General features: G+C 37.0%; 1 protein-coding gene and 1 pseudogene across 1 annotated transcript in view; both read left to right on the top strand.

Annotated features, from left to right (window-relative positions):
- The window catches only part of Nxph1 (neurexophilin 1), a 299,862-nt gene that overhangs the window by 185,521 nt on the left and 88,350 nt on the right, over positions 1 to 25,991 (top strand). The window lies entirely within an intron of this gene.
- Positions 5,484 to 6,426, top strand: LOC107402451 (large ribosomal subunit protein eL30 pseudogene; annotated as a pseudogene).

Here is a 25,991-nt window from a genome sequence, read left to right as displayed (position 1 = left end):
ACTTGTTTTCTCACTGAGATCCTCCTGTAGTCTTCTATCATCCTACTTTATAGGAATTTGTTCTTATTCTCTTATTAACAACTGTTTCTTCTTAGGGAATGAGGCTAATAATGAGTGTCTATTACCAAACTTACTTGAGTTTTAGTTAACCCTAATTTTATTTTGTTTATATTTGCTTAGGCAAATGATACTTTGTGGTCTTTCAGATGATGCTAAAGTAATGTATCAATAATTTAAAAATTAACAAATATGCATATTCTAGCTGACCCTTTTCTATCTACATGCGTCTATGGTGATAGCTGTACTTATTATTGAGCAACCTTTCAACCTCTTTGAACACATTGAGTTTTGAAGCAGATACAGATAATAGTATAAACTGTGCATGAGAGAGTACTGTAGCAATCTTATATTATTATCCAATTTGTCTCTGAAGTGGGAAAGTGAGTCCAAAAAACTTGGAATGATGTCTAAGAATTGTAAAGTTCATCAAATTTAATGCCAAACTAGTGGTAAAACTGAGGAGAGTTTAGAATGTGGTGAGTGTCCCCCCAACAAAGATGCCAAGATTAATTCTGCGCTATAAAATTACATGAAACAATGGCTGGAGAAATATCTTAGTGGTTAAGAGCACATACTATTTTTGCAGGAAACCCATGTTCAGTTTCTCTCACAATTATGCTTGATCACAACCATCTGTAACTCCATCTCTAGACAATCTGTTGCCCTCTCTTGGACTCTGGTACAGCACCCATGTACACAAGCCCACATACAAATATACACATAAACACATAATGAAAAATAAAATACATTTAAAACATAGATAGGATCACATTAACCCCAAATTTCCCTTTATGATAATTATATTTAGATGTTATTATATAAGAGATAAAGTATCCAAATATACTTCTAGTTAAATAGCAACAAAGTCATCTGACAAGTATGTAAAGAAAAGACATTTTATTGTGGAATGAAAATTAGTTTGACTTTATATTTGTGTGTATGTGTGTGTGTGTTGACACATGTATATGTATTGACTCAAAACTATATGTGTATATATATATATATATATTTATGTAAATGTTGTCACTGGGAGATGTGGAAGGCAGATAAGGCCAACATAGATTGAGAAGTGACAATGTCAATGAAAGAGACAGAACTGGTTTCAATTGTTAATGTTTGAGCAAGTAGATGAGGAACAAATCTATCCAGGATCTCCTGGGCAGCCAGGACTTGGTGCTGTGGGATGTCTTTCTGTACGCTGTGAATATGTGTTGCTCTGATTGGTTGATAAATAAAACTGTGTGGCCAATGGTGTGGCAGAAGAAGGTTAGGTGGTACATTCAACCAGAAGAGACAGAGGAAGAGAAAGGGAAGATGCTACGAGCCACCACCAGGAGAAGCAAGATGTGAAGGTACCAGTAAGCCATGAAGCCACATGGCAAGACATAGAATAATAAGAATGAGTTGAATTAAGTTATAAGAACTAGCTAAAAATGTATGGGGGTCATAGGCCATACAATTTGTAATTAATATTAAGCCTCTGAGTGATTATTTTATAAGCAGCTGTGGGACTGCAGGCTGGGCAGGACCGAAGATACTTCTGTCTACACCTTGGAGTAAGGAAGAATGTCCTTGAGGAAGTTAGTGACTATACAGGAAGGGTTGTAGCAAAGAAGAGGGAGGGAGACATAGCTTGGGAATTTCCACCTCTTCTGATAAGATCCTTGGAACAGAGCTCATGATCATGTAACAGTAACAGTCTTTAGTGTTGGCTGGATTAGGTTGAGCATGTCATGTGGATTATCTCTCTCAGCAATACTGAAGTACTTTTCAGTAGCCATGGTTTTCTACATCTCATGCAGAACTGTGTGCCCTCACCAATCTTGTAAGTGTTTGAGTCGGTCAGGTCCAGCTGTGCCTAGTCAGCCTTGTTAATTTGTGCAGGTTTGGTGCTGTGAAAGTGTCTCTCCTCTTTCAGATGAATAGAGTAGTTAGTCTCTTTGCAATGTGAGTTTTATAGTTCTTCCTCCACTTCAGTGAGCGTTTGCAGATTTGGCAAATATTCAGAGTTAATAGAGTTTAACATTCAGAGTTACCACCTACAAATTCTTCAGGTGACTTGATTTCAAGTATTTGAAGAGTCTCTTTTTAACATGAGATTTATTCTTCCTTTGTGGGGCAAGCACATGATTTTTCTTCAATTAGATCCATTGAGCAATTATTGAAAACATTGCAACTGATAAGGGTTGAATTTATTATGACCTCACCACTTCTCCAGCACACTAGAAATATGGTATAATTCCAACTTTATAGATATGAAAACCAAAATTTAAAGTATTAAAATAGCTTGTCTAAAGGCGTATTCTTGGTGTGAGATGAGCTGGGATTTGAGTTCAAGTCCTTCAGTCTCATCCCACTCTTCCTCCACCACTATTGCTCAAATATAGTGACTATATTTGTCACTATATAGACAAGATATACAGATAAAACTTGGTACTTGGATATATTGTTAGTTATTCTGAACATATAGAGTAGTTTTCACATATTAATGATGATCTGACAGAGATTAAGTTTCTCTCAAACTTTAAGTTTGATTTTTACAATTGTCTGGTTATATTTTCTCTAATTTCCTGATTAGTTGGATAAATATATATTTAATGATTTCCCCTCTTTTAATTAAAAATAGAATTTTCCCCTCACATTCTATATCCTGATTACTAGTTTCCCTTCCCTCTAGTCCTCATAGTTCCTCTCCACAGTCCCTCCCATATGGATCTCTTATTAGAAAAAACAAAAACAAAAACAAAAAAACAAAAAAACCCAATAGGCTTCTAAGGGATAGTAATGAAATATAACAAAACAAAATGTAGCAAGATAAAACAAAAACTATCTGACTGGACTTGGACAAGACAAGAGAGAGAGAGAGATTGAGAGAAGGAAAAAAGCACAAGAACCAGAGTACCACTTTTCTCCATAAAAGCACTAAACTGAGAGCCATTGTACATAAAGAGGACCTAGTGCAGATCTATACAGGCCCTTTGCATGCTGCCTCAGTCTGTGAATTAATAATAATTTGATCCTGATGATTTAGAGAGCCTTGTTTTCTTAGTGTCCTCCACTCACTCTGGCTCTTACTCTTTCCACTTCCTCTTTCCCAGGATTTCGTGAGACCAAAGGGGAGGGGTTTGATGGAGACATCCCATTTAGGTTTGAATGTTCTGAGGTCTCTCACTCTGCACGGTGTCTGTCTGTGGGTCTCTGTGTTTGTTCTCAACTGCTACAGGAGGAAGCTTCTCTGATGATGGCTGGGCAAGGCAATGAGTGATCTATGACTTTAGTAGAATGTCATTAGGACTCATTATTTTTTGCTATGGAACCCATACCTAACAGTGGTTGGAAAACCAGAGACTAGATAGCCCAGGTAAAACCAGATACTACTGTTATAGAAAAAAAATCAATAAAATGACTCCTATGGAATGACTTTTTATCAGATAACATATATACATATAGAACATATAGAATACATATATATGTATGTATCTATATCTTAACATGAGTCTTGCCATAGTAGAATGTAAAATATACTTAAAGACACAGTGGTCAATGGGACTGGAAAAGTTATAGAAGTCATAAATTATCTATGAGAAAAGAGTAAACAGCTGCATTGAGACCGTTTATGACTAACTACCAAAGGGATGATGAGGCAGGAGCATTAAGAACTGTGAGTTCCGAGGAAGACAATGACTGGAAACACCACAGTGCTCTGAAGAAACTTCCTATAGAAAGGTTTTCACAGAGCTGGGCAGGGTAGACTTGGAGGTGAGGGTGTCCTGAGATCAGAAAGAGTAGAATCAGACAAGCGAGGAAGCAAGGCATGCCCTGGGAGCAGCTTCTCTGGAATAGTTAGAAATAAAACCAAGCAGTGGGTCAGGGCCACTTTGTGGGAGTCTTAAGTGCAAAATCAAGGGACTTGGGTTTTATGACGTAAGGATAGCTGTGGTAGAGACTGATAGGGAAAATGTGAGGGCAGGGGGATTTTAGGAGAGGAATTAAAACTTGAGGGGAGCTGAAATAAGAATCCATGTTGTATATAAGGATCAAAATGAGGAGGAATGGTCAGTACAAACTAGAAATTAGTTATAACTGGTCATATTCCCATAAGCTATAAGGGAAAGAGGAACGTGATAAACAACCTTTAAAGAAACAGGCAAATTGAAATTGTCAGACATTCTCCAGGACCGAGTAAATGTCAACAGAAGGGAGAGAAAAGACTGCAGTTAAGAAACAAAATGATTAGATATCACAGCAAATTTTAAGATGTGAGTACATCATAGTTTTAAAAACTAGCTAGGGAGCCATTTTGTGGACCAGTGAGAATATTTGACTGGTGACTGGATTTCAGATTCTATTAGCAAAATTTTATTTTTATTATTTTTAGCTATGATAATCTTTGGGCGGAATGAAAGAAAATTCTTTTTCTTTTTCTTTATTAAGAATTTTTTTTATTCATTTTACATACCAACTACAGATCCCCTTCTCTTCCCTCCCTCCTCTCCCCACCAGCCAACCCACTCACTCTACCCCACAATTCCTCCTTTGCAAAGGTAAGGCCTCCCATGAGGAGTCAGCAAAGCCTGGTACATTCCAAATTCTTTCTCTTAAGGATGTTTGCCAGTAAGTATCACATCTACCCCATTATTTCAAATTGTTTTACAAAGGTTCCAGTGACTTAAGGAATGTTCTATTAGCCTCATCACTCAGAGTTTGAACCATCTCTCAGTATTGCCACACTAGGGACCAGGTCTACAACACATGGACCCTTGGAAGATGTCTGAGTTCCAAACCATAGCACTATGTTGATATGTATATGAATAATCATAACTGTAGTCATCTCTATGTCAGTTTCTCTACTTATAGCCTCACGACGATACACAAAACTGAAATCTGACATAATGTTAAAGATTACAGAAGATAGCCTGTATTGATGTTCAGCAGAGCATTGTGCTTTTCTTCCAATTTCTCTCTTTGTTGAAGACTTTTATCATAACAACTGAGCTGGAGGGAATGGGGAGAAATAGGTCAGGCATTGGAGCCTAAAGCAGAAGCAGAGTGAGTGGTAAAGAAGGAGCAGCTGTTGCTGGGATAATTGGCAGCACTGGGTGAGTTGTTAAAGCATCAGAAGAGTTTCTTAAGTAGGAGACTTGATGTTGGGGCCTTGCAGAATGGATGTGGACATATTCTGAGCAGAGACAGGAAAGTCTTTCGGGAAAGAAGCTTGGAGAGAAGTACATTCCATTTCAGAAGTGTTCAGCTGTAGTGCAGAGATTCCCAGCAGAGTACTCTGGAAGAAGCCTCTCAAGGGATATAGGCTAGCAACACTGCTTTGGTGGGCAGCCACAGAGACAGACAGCTGAATTCCTACAATTAGATGAGTAATATAGGAAATTAATATACAAAAGGGAAACTGAGAATGACCTTTAAGAATGCCTCCAAGTGATGAGAAGAAAGATTTGATGCCAGCAAAACAGATGAGCAGACCAAATCAGAAGGACAATGCAGAAGTCATATCATGTAAAGAAATGGAGGGAACACATGGGGCACGGCAGGCAGACTGGTAACGTTTTGAAGCTGAGTGGAGATCATCAAAGTAAAAAGACAGACAAGTGCAGCACAGAGCATAGACAAAAGGCCTTGGAGATTACTTAAGAGGTTATTTTTAACTTGAGCTAGAGGTTTGCTCAAAAAGGCTGCCATGGTGACCTCCGGAGGAGGCACAGGACCTCACCAAGAAGAGGGAATGCTGAGTTGAGGAGGAGGTCTGACATTGGTTCAAGTCATGGCTTCTGTGTCATAAAAAGCCATCCTGGGATTCAATTATTTTTGTTTTAATAAAAATTCAGGCTTAGCACTTTCTCACTCCTTGGCCACCTTGACAGCTACTCTTGGTTGGCGGCTGCCCCACACCTAAGGCAGGAAAATAGTGGCCCCCCAAAAGAGGAAAAAGTCTGTGGAGTGGATCGACTTGAGGCTCCAGCTTGTTAGGGAAAGTGGAAAGCACATGTTGTGATCAGACAGGGCAAAGTGAAATTGGTTATCCTCACCAACAACTGTCCAGCTTTGCCATGTTGGCTAAAACTGGTGTCCGTCACTACAGTGGCAATAATATTGAATTGGTCACAGCAGGCAGAAATTTCTACAGAGTATACACACTGGCAATCATTTACTCAGGTGATTCTGATATTAACAGAAGGATGCCAGAACAGACTGGTGAAAAGCAAACTAGGAAAGTTTTTCTTTAATGAAACTTTGACAGTGCTCCTTTAAAAAATTTACACTTAACGAAGTGATATCTACCATTCTCCCAACATGTATTCTACTGATTTTTATGCTATTCAAAACAATATATGTAGATAAGACTAGACTGATCCCAGCTATATATCATTTCCTGCCTCTGTGTTACCATACAGGGTAGAATGTTTGTATACCGTTGTTTTGACCACTGACACCACATGTAGAGATAGAAATATTTTTTCTGCTCTGGAATTTCACTGATTTGTAATTAGGTTATTAGGATGCTAGTATATAGAAGAATAAAATATTTTGAAAAAATTTCCCTTTGCTGAGGAGCAAAATTATGCTCTAGTTTTTAATTCCAATTTCCATTAAAAAAACAAACAATGGAGAAACTGCCATAACAAGTTGCTATTCTTTTGTGGGGGAGACCAATTTCAACCTCATATCTTGACTCCATTATAAACTTTTCTGTACCTTATTAGGTCTGAATATGCAGAAAAATGTACAGTTGGTATTATTCTATTTAAGTCACTAGCCTAGGATGGCAAATGATTCCCTGGCCAACTCTGGGCAGAGACGTTAGTGGCTGAAAGAAATGTGTGGAACGGTCTTAAGAAGACTGAAGTGCATGATTACAGATCTGAAGAAGGAGGTGTTCCATTCGAAATCCACCTATTCCTCTTCACTCTGTGGTTCCCAGTTTCTCAGAACATTTGCCAGAGGCTTGAGTACAAACTGGATCCTCACCAAGTTGCTTAACAACGCCTTCGGATCTCTGTTATCACAAAACAGACAAAAAGCCTCAAATCCTTTTTGTGATTCAGGCATCATCTGTTAGTCTAGAACAATGTCAATCTGAAGGTTTTGGAAAGGCTTTTGTGAAAGTGCATTTGTAGATTAACCCACAGCATTCCTTTAAGTAAATGACATAATGGGGGTTTAGAACAATGAGTCAGAGGCTTGGCCTCTGATCCCGAGGTGGCTGATTTTCTCTGTGACCTTCAATTAGTTACATAATCATCTTTTGGTCTGCGAATCAGTTATCTAATCTGTGATAGATGAACTTTGCTTTTCTCTTGGTTCATTTAGGGCTATAGAAAATTCAAGGTGCTATTAGTTCTCATGTTTGAGGTGACTCATTCTTCTTTGAATCTCTGCTAGAGGACATCTTTCCCTTTGAGCATGTAGACTTTAGTAGCAAGGAGAGATTGTATTAAATGATGAGGAAAGCTGGTCCTACAAAGAGGCAAGAAAAGTCCTGGCATCCTCACTGGATTTTTCAGGATTTGATGCCATACCGCTGATGCAGTTAATGGGCTGTGCATCTTTGGATATTTGTCTCTACTGGGAGAAATAACTTTATTAAAATCATGGACATTACTTAATGGGTTTACTAGTTTTCTTTTCATGTATTTGAATGTTTTTCCTTATATATGTATGTATGCACACCATGTACATTACTGGTGCCCACAGAGGCCAGAAGAGAGCATTAGGTACCCTGAAATTGAAGTGACAGATGGTGTGAGCCTCCATGTGGGTGTTCAGAACCAAACTTGGGCCCTCTATAAGATTAAAGGCCTGTGTCCTTCCCAAGCAAAGACATGAGATCTCAAGTCCTGGCATTAAAGGTGTGTGCTACCACTGTCTGGCTCTGTTTCCAGTGTGGCCTTGAACTCACACATATATCCAGAGGGATCTCTGCCTCCTGAGTGATAGGATTAAGGGTGTGTGCCACCACTGTCTGGCCTCTATGTCTAATCTAGTGGCTGGCTCTGTTCTCTGATCCCCAAATAAGTTTATTAGGACACACACTATACTGGGGTATGCACTATATCACCATGATACCATGCCTACTAAACTTCTACTTATACTTCATACAGCCATTTCCAAATTATCTGTCCTGACCTCTTCTCTCAAATGGGCAAAGTGACTCTGTGTCCATCTTATTTATATACTGTGAGTACCTCTGACTTTACAACTCTGTCTCTTTTTCTGTTTGCCTGATATACCAAGGCAGTGATCACAAGATTCTTTGAGTTCTTGACACACAGATTAACGGTGTGTGTTTGTGTGTGTGTGTGTGTGTGTGTGTGTGTGTGTGTGTGTGTGTGTGTATGTGTGTGTGAACCAGCGGATATGAAAGGATGAATATAATTTCATATGCCCTAGCTAACTCAATTATTTAGGTAACTGGGATACATGTGATCTTGAACAATATTCACATGGTAAATGAGGAATGGTAAAGAATCACTAGTTAAGTCAGAAACAAAATTACACACACACACACACACACACATACACACACACACACACACACACACACACATACACACACACATGCACACGTGAGTCTACATAGGAGGAGAAAATGGACTCAAGGGGACATTTGTAATGAATTAAACCTCAATTCTGTAGCATACATTCTTTAGCTAGTATCTCATGTAAAATAGACAAGACTTCCAGGCTTTCCATGCTCCATGTTGCCATGGCAGCAGCACCATCACTCTTGGCTCTTTGAGTCATAGGATTTTAGGGGAGAATGGCCTGACACTATTAGGCAGATTGCCAAGGGGCTGGCAGAGGTTACCGAAGCATTTTATTACTGACACTGAAGAAATGATTATAGATCTGGAAGCAGGAGACCTACCATACCGTGGCAATGAGATTCATTGGTTTCCAGAGAGTTGCGTTTTGACTTTTAAAGGAGATTTTTAAAAATGATAGTCAAATGCACTTCAATGGATTAAAAAGAATAACCATTTTAAAAAGCAGAAGGTAGACGCTGTTACAGAGTGTATTCAAATCCATGCTTCTTAGCAACCAGACCAGATTTCACCTATGAAAGAAGGCTAGAGTTACAATAAAAAAAATGCCTTTATGGTTCTCTAGAGAATATAAAGGCATATTAGAGAAAAGGAACCACTTTGAGGTCTGTGGATGAAAGGCACTGCATGGGCATAAAGTACTTTTGCAAAAGCGAAGGACAAGGAAGAAACAGCGTCTAGACTGGTGAGCTTATCTCGGGTACATATGAGAATAATTGCCAGAGTCCAAATGAGAGATCATGACAACCCGAGGATCATTAGGGTGTTCAGAAGTTGGTCTTATTTTTAAACATAGCAGCTACAGTTTCTTTCCTGAATCAAAGCCAAGGAAATGTAAAGCAAAGTATGTGATGGCTTCTTAACTTGCTAATATTTCTGCAAAGGGTTTTCACAGTAAAAGGAGATGAAAAGTACAAATAAAATTATCATTAATGTGACTCTGTTTGATGTCAACTATCTGCAGACAAAATTTCAGCTCCAATATTGGTTCTTAGTAATCCAACCAGGTGGGGAGCATTGGAACATTTGTGTACAGTTCCTTGATAATATAAGAAGAGATATAAAAACCTAAATCCCACAACAAATCCTTCCTTTAAAAAAGGACCATCAAGGGAAAAAATACAATTTCTGTTGATAGTATTAAAAAATAAGTAGTTAAGCTAGCACATCCATTTCCTGTAATTGAATGAGATCTTTTGTATATGTACAAAGAAATGGGCGGGGAAATGATTCTATTCATATATCAAAAACCAGTACATAGATTCCATGAAGATAATTTTGAGTTGTATGCAAAAGCCTGATGTACTTGAAAGAATAGAAATGCAAATGAATGTTTTCTGGATAAATGAAGAACCAAAATTCAGAACTAGAGTGCGTACATTCAGCAAATGTTTGAGCATGGTCTGAGCAGACAGTGGCCCAGTTGTTATCTGCTGAGGTTATGAAGGCTGCATTTTCCCTTGGAGCCAGACCCCATGTGGGGCTAGGATACAAGAGCCACATCCAATTTACTATCATTAGACTAACGAGATTGGTCAAGGCCACATGCATTCTAATTCTTGGTCGAAATTTAAGATAAATCCAGTAAACTGTCATAATAGGTTTGTGCCTTCTTTCTTGTCTTGGGGAACAAGTGAAAGAAAAGAGGAATAAATTAAAAAGTCCATGAGGTTCCGTTTTAGAAGCATTGATGCAAAATGACTTTAAAATTGTTTAGTCATCTTGCTGACACTATTTTTTTTTGATCACAGAATTAATTTTAAGCCTATATTTGTGAAATTCCAGTGCATGGACACAATTATGCAGGACTTCATGTTTCTTGAAGATTCCTTTTATCCATAAAAGTTTGCAATATTTCAAGAGTTTTGAAAATAATGGTGCATAGACATTGAACATAGGCTATCTCAGCTCTAGAAAGTTTATTTCCAGCTGAGACCAACTTTTAGAAATTTAGCCAATTTATAATTACTAAGAAAGTTGACTTAGTATGAACCATAATAAATATTTCCTCATAGGAACCTTATAATGACCAATGTGCTATTAGGGGAAATATAATTTGTTTTAAAATCTTAGAGTAGGTTTTCATAGCTAGTTAAAAATAGTGCAAACTCATTTTGAGTTTGGTGCATTAAAATGATATTACAAGCTGCTATGTGGATAATTCTCCGGAATTACTGAAATTGCTCTTTATATTGGTAGGCAGGAACTACAAAGTATTATCTATAAAGTGGAGGCTACTTGGTGAAAAATGTTCAAATGGCTGTCCAAAGGCTGGAGTTATGAGAGTGTATAGGGCAACACCGAGTAACAAATGGGAAGAACCATCTGCTGTATATTACAAATGAGTCAATTTAAAGCCTTATGTGAGACTCTCCAAACACAGTTGTAGCTACACTGACAAAGTGAACTACAGAGGCCAGAAATTATCTGCAGCATTTATCAGCCTAGACAGTCACTGTAGATAATTTAGATTCTACAACCCTTTGCTTCTGCGGAATTAGATATCTTGCCCTGGATATCTTACATTATGGCTGTAAATTTATATATCCCTTCATCAGATTGTTTACTGTCGTAGAGAAACCCAGATGGGTAGGTTAGTGAATATTTCTCTCCCATGCCTTTTACCCAAGGGTTTAGAAAAAATGCATTATTAACTTTCCTAGTATAACTTATGTTGTAAGGCTGACTGGTAGTTGTTCAGTAGCATCACACTGACATAATATTATAATAATAGATTCAATCTCAGGTGACATTATGCACCTGGGTCTTGTGCTCATAAAGATATGTTAAAGAATGGATTTACTTATGTATTTATACATTTGGAAAACATTTTTCTTTTTTTGCAAATGCCATCAAACTGCCTGTATTTGTGCTTTCACTGTCTTTTTGCATATCTCTTTCTTTTTTCCCCCTAAGGGGACACTTTGTATCTGCAATAACATCTTGTTTTGGCCACAAAACCCACCAGTAAGTATTTTGAAAATAATGAGGATTTATAAAACAGTTTAATTTTCTAGTTAATTTTTCTTCTAGTACTGGGTTGAATTTAACTTAACACATAATTTTAGGAAAAAATATTATAAAAAATCATTCTGTATGTGAGATGTTTGTATCTTATTTACTATTCTATTCCTGTGAAGAGACATCATGACCAAGGCAACTCTTACAAGAGAAAGTATTTAACTGGGTCTTGCTTATAATTTTAGAGGGTTAGTATATGTCATTGTGGTCAGGAGCATGGTGGCATGAAGCCTGTCATGGTGCTGAAAGAGAGAGAGGGGAGAGAGAGAGAGAGAGAGAGACAGAAAGAGACAGAGACAGAGAGAGAGACAGAGGGACAGAGAGAGAGACAGACAGAGAGGGAGACAGAGACAGAGAGAGAGTGAGAAGAGAAAGGCAGAGAAAGAGAGAAAGTCAGACAGACAGAGGGACATGTATATATATATATATATATATATATATATATATATATATATATATATATATATATATAGAGAGAGAGAGAGAGAGAGAGAGAGAGAGAGAGAGACTGGGCCTGCCATAGGCTTTTGAAACCTCAAAGGACACTCCAGTGACACACCTCTTCCAATTAGGCCACAACTATTCCAACAAGGCCACACCTCATAATCCTTCCCAAATAGTTCATCATCTGGAAACTAAGCAATTATGTCTGTGAGCCTATGGTGGGTGGGTGGGTAAGCAGATTCTCATTTAAACCACCACAAAGTGTGCTTTATAAATTCTCATTATTGTCAAAACACTTACTGATGGATTTTGTGTACTAGATCCAGTACTGGATGTTATTCCAGATGTAAAATATTCCTTGAAAAAAGACAAGAAATATGTGCAAGAAGCGATGAGAGCATGCATAGGCAGCTTGGCATGGCTTTTGTAAAAATATTTTCCAAGTATGTAAATACATAATAAAATCCATCCTTAAACATTCTTGGTAAACTTTCATTTTACAGGGAAATTTTATCTATTTAAATTAATACTTTGTTTATTTTTCTCATTTTTATTAGTTCTTTGAGAATGTTGTAGTGTGTATTTTTACCATATTGCCCCATCCCTGACTCTTCCCACATACATTCTTTCTTTCATACCCACTCAACTTTCTGTCCTTGTTTTTAGTTTTTTTTAAAACCCTACCAAGTACAATTAGCATTGACCATACACTACTGGATGTTTAGCCTTCCACTGGGTCACAGTCAACCCACCAGTGGCCATGACCTTAAAGAAAACTGATTCTTTCCCCAAGCAATCAACTGCTGATAACTCAAGAGATCTAAAGTGAATAACTCACAGTTTGCCATATGGTATTTTCTCTCACTATTTTATATGTTAAAATCTCAAGCGCTCCATTTTTTACTTCTATGTCCGAGGCACCTGTTCTACCCTTTTCTCACGTCCTGTGTATAATCCTGCACCACCCTGTGATTTCTCTACTAGTTACACTTTGACTATTTGTGATGTTGGATGTAAGTGGCACCCTTGTTGTGTTAGCTCCTGTCTTTGATTTTTCTCTTCTCTCTGCCTAGTCTCTCCTACTTCCTAATGGGGCATATGGGGCAGTATCTGAAGCATGGAATCTCTGATTTCAGTTCAACCATGGTAATTCAGTCACTTCTACTCTAGAAATTGCCCTTCTTAAGAGGTGACAGTAGTGTCAAGATTTCTCCCCGTAAAGTCACACACTCTCACTTTGGCTCATTTCTAGTCTTGTACGAAAGGCTTCCATGGCATAGAGTTGGAATCATAAATTAGAACTTTCAACTCTCCTAGAAGTTTTCTAGTTTGTTAGAAATTTCCTCATCTATCCTTCTGGGATTTTTTTTGTTTGTTTTTGTTTTTCTTTGAGCCACAGTTTACTTAGATGAAGACTGATAAAGAAGGACAAATGGAAAGGAAGCATCATTATCATATTCCAGGGAAGACACTTTTTCATTCTTCTGTTTATATTATATATAACTTTTGCTGTAGATGTACATGTAGAGAATTCTTTTTCAAATTGTAGTGAATGCATGTGTCCAGTATGTCAAAGACAGTTATTAGAATTTTAAAGAATACTTAGTGCTGTAGCTATGTACTTTTATACACAGCCAAACAACTGACATAGAATCATTAATAATGATGAAGTCCAAATGACCATAATGTTTTAAAATAACAAAACTTTCTAACAGAACAAGATATTCCGGTTGATGTTCAGACAGTAAACTTCCATTGTTAAAATTGCAGCAGTGTCAAAGTTCATACACATTGTGTCCCAGTGTTCCATGATAAGCTCCTAGCAGATAGAATGTTAGCTTCAGCAAGTTCTAGTGATGTGCTAAAATTCACTTGCATGCTTGAACTTTAAAAAGATATCACAAACTATTCAATTGGTTATTTAGTAGCTTTCATTCATTTGTAAAAAGAAATTGCCAATCAACTTTACATAAGAGCAGAAGAAAGGATAGATGGTTCCTGATATACAGTTGATGAAGCTGATCCTTGTGTGAGTTGACAGAGATGCACATACATGATAATACACTTCCATTTAACTTACTTTTCATATAAATCAAATCTTGAGGTTTGCTTAAGAAAGCACTTTATTGCTTAGATTAAATTTAAGTACTTTTCTAATTTTCATGGGAAGTGTTTGGCCAATTTTAAAAATGAATAAACAAATCTTTACTTCAAAGCACTTCTAATTATGAATTTATCTTCATACTGGGACCCTCTGCTTCACCACATGGAAAATCTAATGGTCTAAAGTTGGGTCTGATGCTATGATTAAATCCACCTCACGGGAGCTTCAGTTTCTTTTCTCATAAGCTAGATGGGGATGAAATTGGTTTTGTTTTGTGGCTATTGCAGTCCCATGATCCAGAAATATCTGCATTAAATGATAAGGTCATAGGAATAAAATCCTTTGGCGTGAACTCTTCCTTGCACAATTCCTTGCATTATAGAGATTTTCCAGAGCATTTCTTCTAAAAAAACAACAGCCTCACTTTGTTGTGTGTTTGCTTGAAGATGGAAATCATGCAGAAAATTACAGCACTTGTATCAGTGTGCTGACTCAACAGGAAAGCATGTGGGCACAAAGAATTCCTCTCTGGACTCGACCTCTGATCAGTTCACTCGTTCTAAGTATGGAGAACTCTAGAATTAACAAGTTCAACTCTTCTACTAGGCAATTTTGAAGTACTACATGACAAATAATTTCTGTGTAAGTTTGTACTAAGGGTAGAAATGACTTTTTTCTCCTCCTCACAATTGTCATATTATTAGAAATGCGAACAATTTTTGAGGCTATAATTACAATCTTGAGAATTACTTTTTTTAACCATTCTTTCCAAAGCAGGCTAGAGGTCTTATCTATCTGAAACAGTCAAGCAAGAGGCAGATTCTCAAGTGTTAGCTTCAACTGCTGAATAAGAGTTGGAAATAGGAAAAAAAAATGCTGTGTCACTGAGGTAGAGGTGAACTCAGAGCCAGAGTCTGTGGTGTGCATTTCTTCAGAGGTTATGGGAATGACAGCAATCAGCAGGCTCGAGGTACAACTCCTTACGAACTAATACATATGAGTCTTTATAGCTTTCTGGCCTAAAATCTCACATCACATTCAATTTCAGTCAAGTTGGCTGGACAGCTATTGAACTCAAAAACACTTCAGAGTTTCTTTCAAGTGAGCCTTTCTCTCCCTCCACCTCTCTCTCATATTTTAAATACATCCAGTAGCTTTGGTAAGATTCCCATTAAATTCTCTAAAATTTGTGATTGTTAAGAGATTTTCCCCATTTGTGAGATAACTGTTAAAATTTAAAGGTAATTCCATGGTCAATTAAAAATTAAAAAGAAAGATAATATAGATGAAGAAGTATCATCAGATTACCTGTCAGAAGATTAAATAATAACTGGGGTAATACTAGGACAAAATCTGTTTGAAACATTTAAAAACAAAATATAAAAAAATCAACATCAATATCTTTGATTTGTGGGAACATTTGGTAAATTTTTTATCTGTGAGAAGATTGCTTCAGCCAAATTTAGAATTTATATGCTTAAAGAAATTTGGTCAATTACTCCAGTGAACTTGTAAGATTTTAAAATGTATGTTAATTTCAGTTCCTCCTTGAAAGAGAGAAAAATCCAGGGGACACAATGCTTAAAAGCATTACTTTTTGCTATACCCACTGAAGGTCACTTTCTCTGTCCAAGGGTAAAAGCTTTTCTTCCTTTTATTTTTTAACTGAAGTTGGACTGCAGCCTGCGTAGAACTTCTCTCTCCTTAAAAGATATCGTTTTCTGCCTAATTGTGCCCAGCTTCATTTCCACTCTGAAAAGGATTGTGTTTGAGTTCACAGACTCAGGAGACTATTCCACTCAATAGCCAAACTCTGGCAACAGCCCTCCGGGATTTTTGAGTGAATGTAAGTGAAAGCGCTGTGTGTTTGCCTCTATATTCCTTTTAAACAAAAGTTTAACTCAGGACACTTTGGGAATATTTAAAGAAATATATCTGGAGAACTGTCTTCTAGATAAGATCTGAAAAAATATGTTTTGGCCCATAAAAGTGCTCATCAGTCAGCAGAATTTCCATAGTGCCTCTGATGTTTGCAAGTCACCTTCTTCCCACATTAGTAGGGATGGAATCTACAGCCATCTGCCTGCAGACGATAATGATATTCCTTTAAAATTTTCCATGAGAATTTAACAACAAAGGACTGGAAAGGGAAAGGGCAACTCAAGGATAGCAAATTGATTTCAATTCCAATGGAATGCCAATTCTAATCAATTAGTAAATGTGTGTGAAGTGTGAGCCAAGGGAGATGATGAGACTGCATCTGGGTTCAGTGGGAAAGCATGCTGTGGTTGACTGCTGATGTCTGCCACGGGTGTAGGAAAGCAAGGGATGGCATATGTTACTCATGGATTATGCTTCTACTGAAGATGCTCAGCACAGATTTCTATAGTTCTACCATTATCATGGTCTTTCTTGCTTTCTGATGTATATTATTCATCTTCGCTTTTATGCTGCTAAGGCCTAACTAGAGTGAGTTCATCAGCATTTAGGGCTATTGGATCACTTTAAATACTGAGATGTTAAAATATGAGCAATGATTGAAGGCTTCCTAATAGGCCAGCTTTGATAACTGGGCTGTGAGATTTCGGAACTAGGTATAGTGTTTTGATTTTTATGAAAACAACCTACCTTGTGCTGCAGTTAATAACATCCTTTCTCTTCCCATGCCACTGACCACAGATGGGGGCCAGGTTTAGCATATAAACCATGAATGTGTTTGGTCTTTGCCTCTTGTTCAGCTCTATTCTTTGGAGCCATGCTGCTTACACTTCCTTTTCCTGATCATGCTTGCTGCTGCTGACTCTGATTTTATTGTCTAGTTAGGGAGACTCGTCTCTCTCTCTGATTAACCCCCTCTTAACACAGATGTATCTGCAGCTGCTTTTGACCTACGTGCTGTGTTTAGAGTTTGTTCAGGTTTGGAAATAACCTTTGGGCTTGAAATACCCTGATCTTCATTAGTTGGCAGCACAAGCTCACAACATCACACAAGCTGTTGAGCCTCATCAAGTTTACTGCCAACGGAGGCATGGGTATTTATCAAGCTGGGTAATGTACTAGTGGTAATTCTGAGGCTACAGTTACAATACATCTAAGACATTTATTTAAAAGTGCATAGGATTTAAAATTCCCAGTCCAAGCTATTAGATTAAGTAAGAGAGTCCTTCAAAAAGCCAAAGTCAGCTGCAGAAAATTAGGGAATTTGATATAAAAATGGATATAATGCAGGTGGCCATGACTTTATAAAGAAAAACTCCAACTTGTAGCAACTCTCAGTGGAGATCCTAAAGAGGACAATGATGATCTACTGAAGCAGATGGTCCAAACAATCACAGGCTAGGAAAACAAAGCAGCCAGTCTGGGAGAAGAGCCAGCATCTACGATGGACTAATAAAAATGAACAAACACCTCGGCAACCACATCCAAGAGCTAGGATTCCAAATTGGCATTGGCAAGCTCATTGTCTTAGGCAGATTAGGAGAAAAGAAAAAAAGTACAGGGATCACAAATCTGTAGATGCATCAGTTCATTATGACCTGGTGGTCAATGTAGAGATAGAGAATAGCAGCCATAGTGCATCCTCTCTTCAATGTTCTAGTTAAGCAAGGCATTATGAAATATATCATATGAAGAGGTTGTAATATGCAGGGGAGCATTTAATAAAGAATGTGGAGGATGAATAGGTTTCTTATCTTGGGCTCTACTGTATCATATTTTTCATAAATACTCGTGTTTTTGCAAGGTAACAAATACATGTGCTCTTAGAAGGTGAAGAGAAGAAAGACACTTAAAACTTTTTATATATTTTTTGGTTTTCGAGACAGGGTTTCTCTGTGTAGCTTTGAGCCTTTTCTGGAATTCACTCTGTAGTCCAGGCTGGCCTCAAACTCACAGAGATCCGCCTACCTCTGCCTCCCAAGTGCTGGGATTAAAGGTGTGTGCCACCACAGCCCGGCAACTTTTTTTCTAATGACTAATTGATATAATTATTACCTTGAGAAGTCTGACCATCCAAACATCATGCTATCAAATTTCAGACCTGACTATAACTGTTTTAATTTGGAAAAAACCATAGTCTGATACCTATGTAGGTAACTGGAGAAATGAGAATTCCCTGGTGTTTTACACCTCTATGTAGTCAAATAGGTTTTCACACTCTGATTCAGACATTGTCTATCAGAAAACATAAATATCACATTATATAAACATTGGGGAATCTTCCTGTGAAAGATTGTACCAATACACATTGCTATCTGCATTGCAAAAATAAAAAAGCCATTAATACTTGTTGTTTTTTGCTAATATAACAGCTAAAACAATATATTTTTTTTAGTTTATACTTTCTGAGTTATTAATGAGGTTGAAACTATTTAAAATACACTATTGGTTATTCACATAGGTTATGCAAATTGCTTGACCATGTCATTGGACCACTTCTGTCCTGTTATTTATGTTTTTCCTATTGCTTTAAGAAACTGCTGTGAAGATTTTAACTCAATGTGTATTACACATTCTTGTTCCCAGTCTCTACTTCTCTTTTAGTTTTTGATTGTGTCATGTTTTGCTTCATAGAAATGATTACTTTTTATTTTATGTCATTGTAAACTTTTCCTTTAAGGTGTTGGAGTTCTATGATTGATTTAGGAAGATCTTCTTAACTTCAAGTTTACAGAGAAATCTGCATTTCAGATGCTTCTAAATTTTTTAAAAATATGCTTCACTATTTTCAGAATTTAAGCTGATTTTTGAATACATGAAACAGAAGTCTATATATACTACTGTTCTCACTAGTAGAACATTTAGATTTTTATTAGTGTTTCTGTGTTTTTGTGATTTTAAGGATTACACTAAGGGCCTTCTACATGCTGGACAAGTGCTCTGTCATTGACATACATCTCCACCCTACTCACACCACTTTTCACAAGTCCATTTTTTTATCATTCATCTTTAGATTACATTTATTAGGCATTAAATATATGTGCAGTTGTGAAATTACTTTGCTTTCTTCCATTGATCTCTTTACTTATTTTTTTGCCTTACATTTATATATTGTGTTGGTCACTAATGGCCACTATTTGTTGATTTAATAAATTACAATTTCAATTATTAATGAAATATTTAAGTAAATGTAACCTTATGATATTTTTACCATGTAATAAAGTGCTTACTTGCTAATTTTTTAATGATTATCTTATATTTCTTTGTCTTTCAGATAATATTTAGAATTAACTGAAAAAGCTCTATTAAAAGGCAATTTAGATTAGGCCGAGATTCAGCATTTTGATTCTCCACAGTCTGTCATGTGAGAAATCTTTTTCCACGTCTTAGAAAGTATCTTCAGACAATGTTTGTCATAGTCTTCCCGCTGACCTTTAACTTGTTTCATTTCACGTATTCCTAAGTATTTTATGATTTTAGTTATTTTATAAGAAATCTCTTTTTTAATTATTTTTAAACTTTAAGCTATTTAATTACTAAAATTTGCTTATCAAAATAATATGCAAATAGGGTTTTAACATCAAATGAAACAAAAGCTTCATCCTTGGATCTAAACACTGATGGGTTACTGCCAGTTTGTATGGATCTCTTGGCACATATACCACGAATCTGGGCATTTTCCCCCAAGAGAACACATTTTCAACATTTACTAGCATACCACAAGAACCACAGGGCCATACGCCAATTCCCTAACCCACTGGAGATAGTGTGCGGCGTTTCCGGCAGTCTCCCGTCCATGCACACGTGTCTCTAAATACCATGATTTGCTGTACCCTTCCTTCCCTCCCATTTCTTGCTTTTATATTTAGCCATCGCCTGTGGTGTTTGCCTCCTACGTTGACCGATGAATGTTTTGTTCTCTTATATCAGCCCCTTGCTTCCCACTCCTCCCCCATTATAGCTGCTTCTTACTTGTGGTTAATTCATTTTTCAGGTGCATTATTATGATTATGTCAGCGCATGAGCTTGACTTACAGAGCTTTGTAATTTTGTTCTCACTTGCATATGTCCTTTCCTCATTATTTGAATTGTTTCATTTTTCTCTGCTTGTTCTTCTGTGAATATATTATCCCTTACAAAATAATTTTTGCACCAAAAACATCCAGCAGTTCCTCACTGAGGCAAAGTCAGTGTGTTTCACATATGGGTCTTACAAACTTACATGGTATTAATTTATTTTCCCAACAGTGTGGACCTTTCCTTTGTTTTTCATTCTGTCCTGGACTCCTAGGCTGAGAAGCCTCTCAGGAAAGACTCTCCTTTCCTGCAGGTAATTCTGAAGGCCTTATCCTCAGGAGCAGATGCCAGTGTTTGCAGCTGCCCCTTTCCTCTGTTCGAGGAAGGAGAGCCAGTCCTGGCACAGTGCTTGCTTTTGACTGATGGTCTTTTAATTAATTGTACCTATGAATGTCTGCCCTTTGAATTTGCTGACTCTGAGCTTGGGGTTGCTCTGAAGCTCCTTTGGGAGGAAAGGTTCTCACCTTGGCAAGAGCTTTTTCACTCAGGCCTACTTTGGCCTGAAGTTTTTTTCCTCTGTTGTCTCCCTCAGTTTGGTCCCATTCTCGTGTCTCTTCTATACGTTCTGTGTTCCAGGTTTGGTCACAGTATCCTTTCTTTCTGATGACCAGATTTATTTTTGTTTTAGGATTGTATGCATGTTTTTTGATATACTGGGATTTGGAGAAGAACCTTTTTATTCAACCTGATGTCTTGTGTTGGTTTCGTATGATATCTAAGTTTTAGAAATATTATAAAAATTGTCTTCTTCAGGGAAGAGCACATCAATCGACTTTCTAATGCCAAATGATCAGCCCAGAAAACATACATACGTTGAGCATTATGAAGTCCGAACAGGTGGTATTTAGGGATATATTTATGTGTACATGCTATTACATGTAACAGCAAATAATGAAGAAATAGACCATGAATTTGAGAGAGAACAAGAAAGGGCATATGGAGGGAGGAAAGGGAAGGGGTAAATGATGTAATAGTATTATTTTATTACCTCAAAAATAAAAGAAGAAATAAAAAGGAAATTAAATGTTGATTTACTTTATAAAAAAAGAATTGGAATATAATAATGATTTTAGCTTTGTTATGGGGTACTTCCAAGTATACCTCCTTCTTTTGTTACAAATGGCAATTATTCTCTTAAAAGTTTACAAAAATCATTCCTTTGCTCTTTGTAGTAATTTTTTCAGAGATATAATTTTGCTAGTACTTAAGGCTGGCTTTGGAATTGCAATCCTTCTGCCTCAGCCTTCCAACTAAAGGGAGTTAAAGTATGTCCTGATATGCCTGGCAATAATAATTTTTACTATATCTATATTTATACCCATACTTATTTATACTCTAGACACTACATTGTTTAGTTTTGTATAGCTTTAACTTTATATAATAAGTTCTGCTCTCATATCTTATTTTCTGCTTAATATGTTGTTTTTTATTATATATATTTATTTATATATATGCAGTTATAGTTAATTTGTTATGTTTTCTGATATGGTCATTCTATTAAATTGAATAAAGATAAGTCTCATTATTTTGTTGGCAAGTGTTTTCTATATTTCTTTTTATTAGAAACAATATGGCTGTGGTTCTTTTGTAAAATGCGTATTTATTATTTTAAATGTATAAATGTTTTTCCTGCATCCATGTATGTGTAATCTTGTGCCAGTAGATGCCAGAAGATGTCACTGGATCTCCTGGAACTGCAGTTACAGATGTTTGTAAGCTGCCAAGTGGGTTCTGCAAACTGAGCCCAGGTCCTCTGTAAAGGCACCAGTGCTATTAACCACTGAGCCATAATTTCAGCCCTGCTTAGAAAATTTTCTACTATTTGTAAAGAACTCCTGTTGTTTATTCTTTAGATTTAGACTGGTTAGGTCATCACACACACACACACACACACACACACACACACACACACACACACACACACACACTCACACTCACATATCTACAAATTTATTACATTGATTTTTCCTTAAGATATTCATATTATAAACCTAGAAGTTCCATACAGACATTCTCCAGGGTCCATGTATTCAGCAATATTTTCCAGTTTTATCATATCTCTGTAAACTCTATATTGGATGCTATGTTCTATGTTCAGTTTCTTAACTTGTAGTTTCTTCACTGTCTTTCATATATTTATAATATTCAAGTTATTTCTTCATGAAATTCTTTTAGATTTTCACATGGCACTGGCATTTTTGCCTCTTAAATTCACTTTCAGTTTAGTTAAATAAATTTTAGGTATCAATTCTCCTCTGAAGATATATAAAGGCTATCACATGTGTTTTGATTTGTGTTTTAACTTCAGTATTTTTCTTTCTCCTGTTTGTCTGGTCAATGTGGAATTTAGGTTTTGAGTATATAATGAGATGGATGCACAGTATGTAATTTTCAGCACCCCATTTCCCTACGAATCAGTAGTTGCACAGGTTTACATTTATTTTTAGATTCAGTTGTTTTCTTACTTGTCTCTGTCATCTTTCTTCTGATCCCATCTGTGTTATATTTTTGTTGTAGTTTTTTTGCTCATGTCTCTTTGAAAAGCATGTTGTATCTTTTTTTATATATCTTAGTATCATATTTTTAAGGCTCTGTAGGTATATATTTGATATTAATTAAATTCATTAATTTTGATAAATAACAGTTTTAAGTATTATCCTATTAATAAAGTCATACTCTGTTTTGAAAAGGCTTTTTTAGGATATATCTAGTAAACACATCTTTTCTATGAAGATCATATATCACTTTTCCTAGATGGCTACTGGGAATAACTTGTTAAATAACTTACAGAAATGTATTTTAAATCCATTTTATAATAATATTTGTGTTAATTCTTTGAGAATTTCATAGAATGTATTTTGATTATTTTTGCCTCTCCCCCAACTTCTCTGAGATCCACACGATGTGACCTTAACTCTTTATTCACCCCACTTAGGGTTTTTTTTTCTTTCTTTCTTTATTTATTTATGCATTTACATATCTATCATCTATCTATCTATCTATCTATCTATCTATCTATCTATCTATCTATCTATCTATCTATCATCTATTTATATATTTATTTATTTAAACTTATCCCATCTAACTTGTGTTGTTGCCCAGCTACTTTTTGGAGTGAGATCGTCCCAGGAGTTTAGCAGTGTATTAGGCACATTAGGAGGACACACAGTTAAAGAGAATGAACTCTTCCAGTCCCATCAGCTATCAAATGCTAATAGCTCCTCAGCTAGTGATGGGATTAAGCCTCTCCTTGGATTCTGTCAAGTCTTATGCATGATATCACAATCTTTGTGAGTCCATATATCCAATTACCCTGTTGTTTCTGGAAAACAATATTTCCTTGAAGCCATCTTCCATCTCTGACTCTTACAATCTTTCTTCCCTTTCTTACTGGAAGAACCCTGAACCTTGGTGGAAAATGTGTGATATGTACATCCCCTTTAGGGTTGAGTACTTCCCATTTTCTTGTTCTCTACATGATGACCAGTTGTGGTCTCTGTGTTCATTGCAATCTACTAAAAGAATAATCTTTACTGAAGAGAACTGAGAGATATGATGCTCTGTGAGTATAGCAATAAGTCATTTAGAGTTATGTTAGTACTATGTCCATTTAGCAAAATAATAATGGTATTAGCATCTTCTCTAGGGATCATGACCCATTTATCTAGATACTCTTAGGCTCATTCACAGTGCCAGGTATGAGTTCCATCTCATAGAGCATCCCTCCCAGAATTGCACCCATGGAACCTACAGTGGTGGCTTGCTGGGTTCACAGCTGGGTGTAATTGAAGATTACTTTCCCCTCTGGTAGCTTGCCATAGCAACTTCCAACACTATGAAATTTCCTGGTGAGTACCAGCTTGATTTCTCCATTTTCTATGACAAGACTTATCATGTCTTTGTCATTCATTGTAGATGTAATTCTAAATGGTCTTATTAAATAAGAAACACAGAGCCAGATGCAGAGTTAAAAGCCCAAGAGGTCAGAGAGCAATAGTCAAGAGCTGAGACCACCTTCTTTTTTTTTTTTTAATTTCTATTTTTTTTTATTTTTTTTCTTTTATTTATTTTATTTTACAATACTATTCAGTTCTACATAACAGCCACAGATTCCCTTGTTCTCCCCCTTCCTGCCCCCCTCCCCTTCTCCCCAGCCCACCTTCCATTCCCACCACCTCCAGATCAAGGCCACCCCTGAGGACTGAGATCGAGACCACCTTCTTACCACCCGCTGCCACTGCCGTCCTTCCCCACAGAAAGAGACCTACTTTCTGTGTGTCTGTCTTTTTATTGACTTTCTGTTCTACCTTCTTATTGGTTGTAAACCCAACCACATGAACTCCTCATCACTGCCTGTCTATACAGACCTCCAGGCCTCTATGGTTGGTATTGAGATTAAAGGCATGTGTCTCCATGCTGGCTGTATCCTTGAACACACAGAGGTCTGTCTGTCATGTGATCGGGATTAAGGGCATGTGCTATCACTGCCAGACTTCTGCTAAATGGCTTGCTATTAGCTATGACCCCCAGGCAACTTTATTTATTAACGTACAAATAAAATCACATTTCAGCACAAATAAAATATCACCATAATTCATATTTTCTTTTTTCCTCTTTTTTTATTTAAGAGGTTCTTTTTTTCCATTTTGCATACCAACCACAGTTCCCACTCCCTCGCCTCCTCCCTCTTACCTTTAACCCCCCCCATCCCAACCCCCATCCACTCCTCAGAAAGAGTAATGCCTCCCATGGGGAGTCAACAAAATCTGGCATATCAAGTTGAGGCTGAGCAAGGTATCCCTCCATAGGGAATGGGTTCCAAAAAGCCAGTTCATGTACCAAGAATAAATCCTGGTCTCACTGCCAGGCACCCCACATACTGCCCAAGCCAAACAACTCTCACCCACTTTCAGAGGGCCTAGTTTGGTCCCATGCAGGTTCCCCAGCTGTCAGTCCAGAGTCAGTGAGTTCCAACTAGCTCAGGTCAGCTGTCTCTGTGGGTTTTCCCCATCATGATCCTGATCCCTTTGCTCATATAATCCCTCCTCCCTCTCTTCGACTGGACTCTGGTTGCTCCACCCAGTGCTTAGCTGTGAATCTCTGCATCTGCCTCCATCAGTTACTGGATGAAGGTTCTATGATGACAATTAGGGTAGTCATTGGTCTGATTACAGGAGAAGGCCAGTTCAGGGACCCTCTTTACTAGCACTTGGAGTCTTAGCTGGGGTCATCCTTGTGGATTCCTGGGAATTTCCCTAGCACAAAATTTCTCCCTAGCCCCATAATGGCCCCATCTATCAATACGTGCAGGGATCATTTCTATAGTTTGTCATTCATATTGTCAAAGAATGATCATCTATCCTACAATCTCCTGTATATAACCTCCATTTCTCTCTAAATTTTGGGAAACACTTGACCTCTCAAGTGCAGAACTGCTTATCTACTGACTCACAGAATTCTATGTAATTAAATCTATCTTCAGATTAATAAGATTTTCAGTTTTTTTTTCATGAAGATGAGATGCCTTGGACATCATTTATTTATTTATTTTTGTTTGCATTCTTGTTAGCAAACAATTGAGTAGTCGTTCTCCTGTTTTGTATTTTTGCTTGGCTGGAATAAACTATCATGTTTTAAAAATTAGGATAAAATTTCTGATACTATTAATATTAAGATATGTTGTTTAGAGTCACTGTGTGGAAGCTCACTAAAGTGGAATTGATTGGGCTTTCACTGTAGTTTTGCCTTTTATATTAACATGTGAGGACAACAGAAATATTTTATTGAGC

This window comes from Peromyscus maniculatus, chromosome 3 (assembly GCF_049852395.1).
Source record: "Peromyscus maniculatus bairdii isolate BWxNUB_F1_BW_parent chromosome 3, HU_Pman_BW_mat_3.1, whole genome shotgun sequence".
Taxonomy (NCBI): Eukaryota; Metazoa; Chordata; class Mammalia; order Rodentia; family Cricetidae; genus Peromyscus; species Peromyscus maniculatus.
This window is presented reverse-complemented; position numbering and strand designations above follow the sequence as displayed.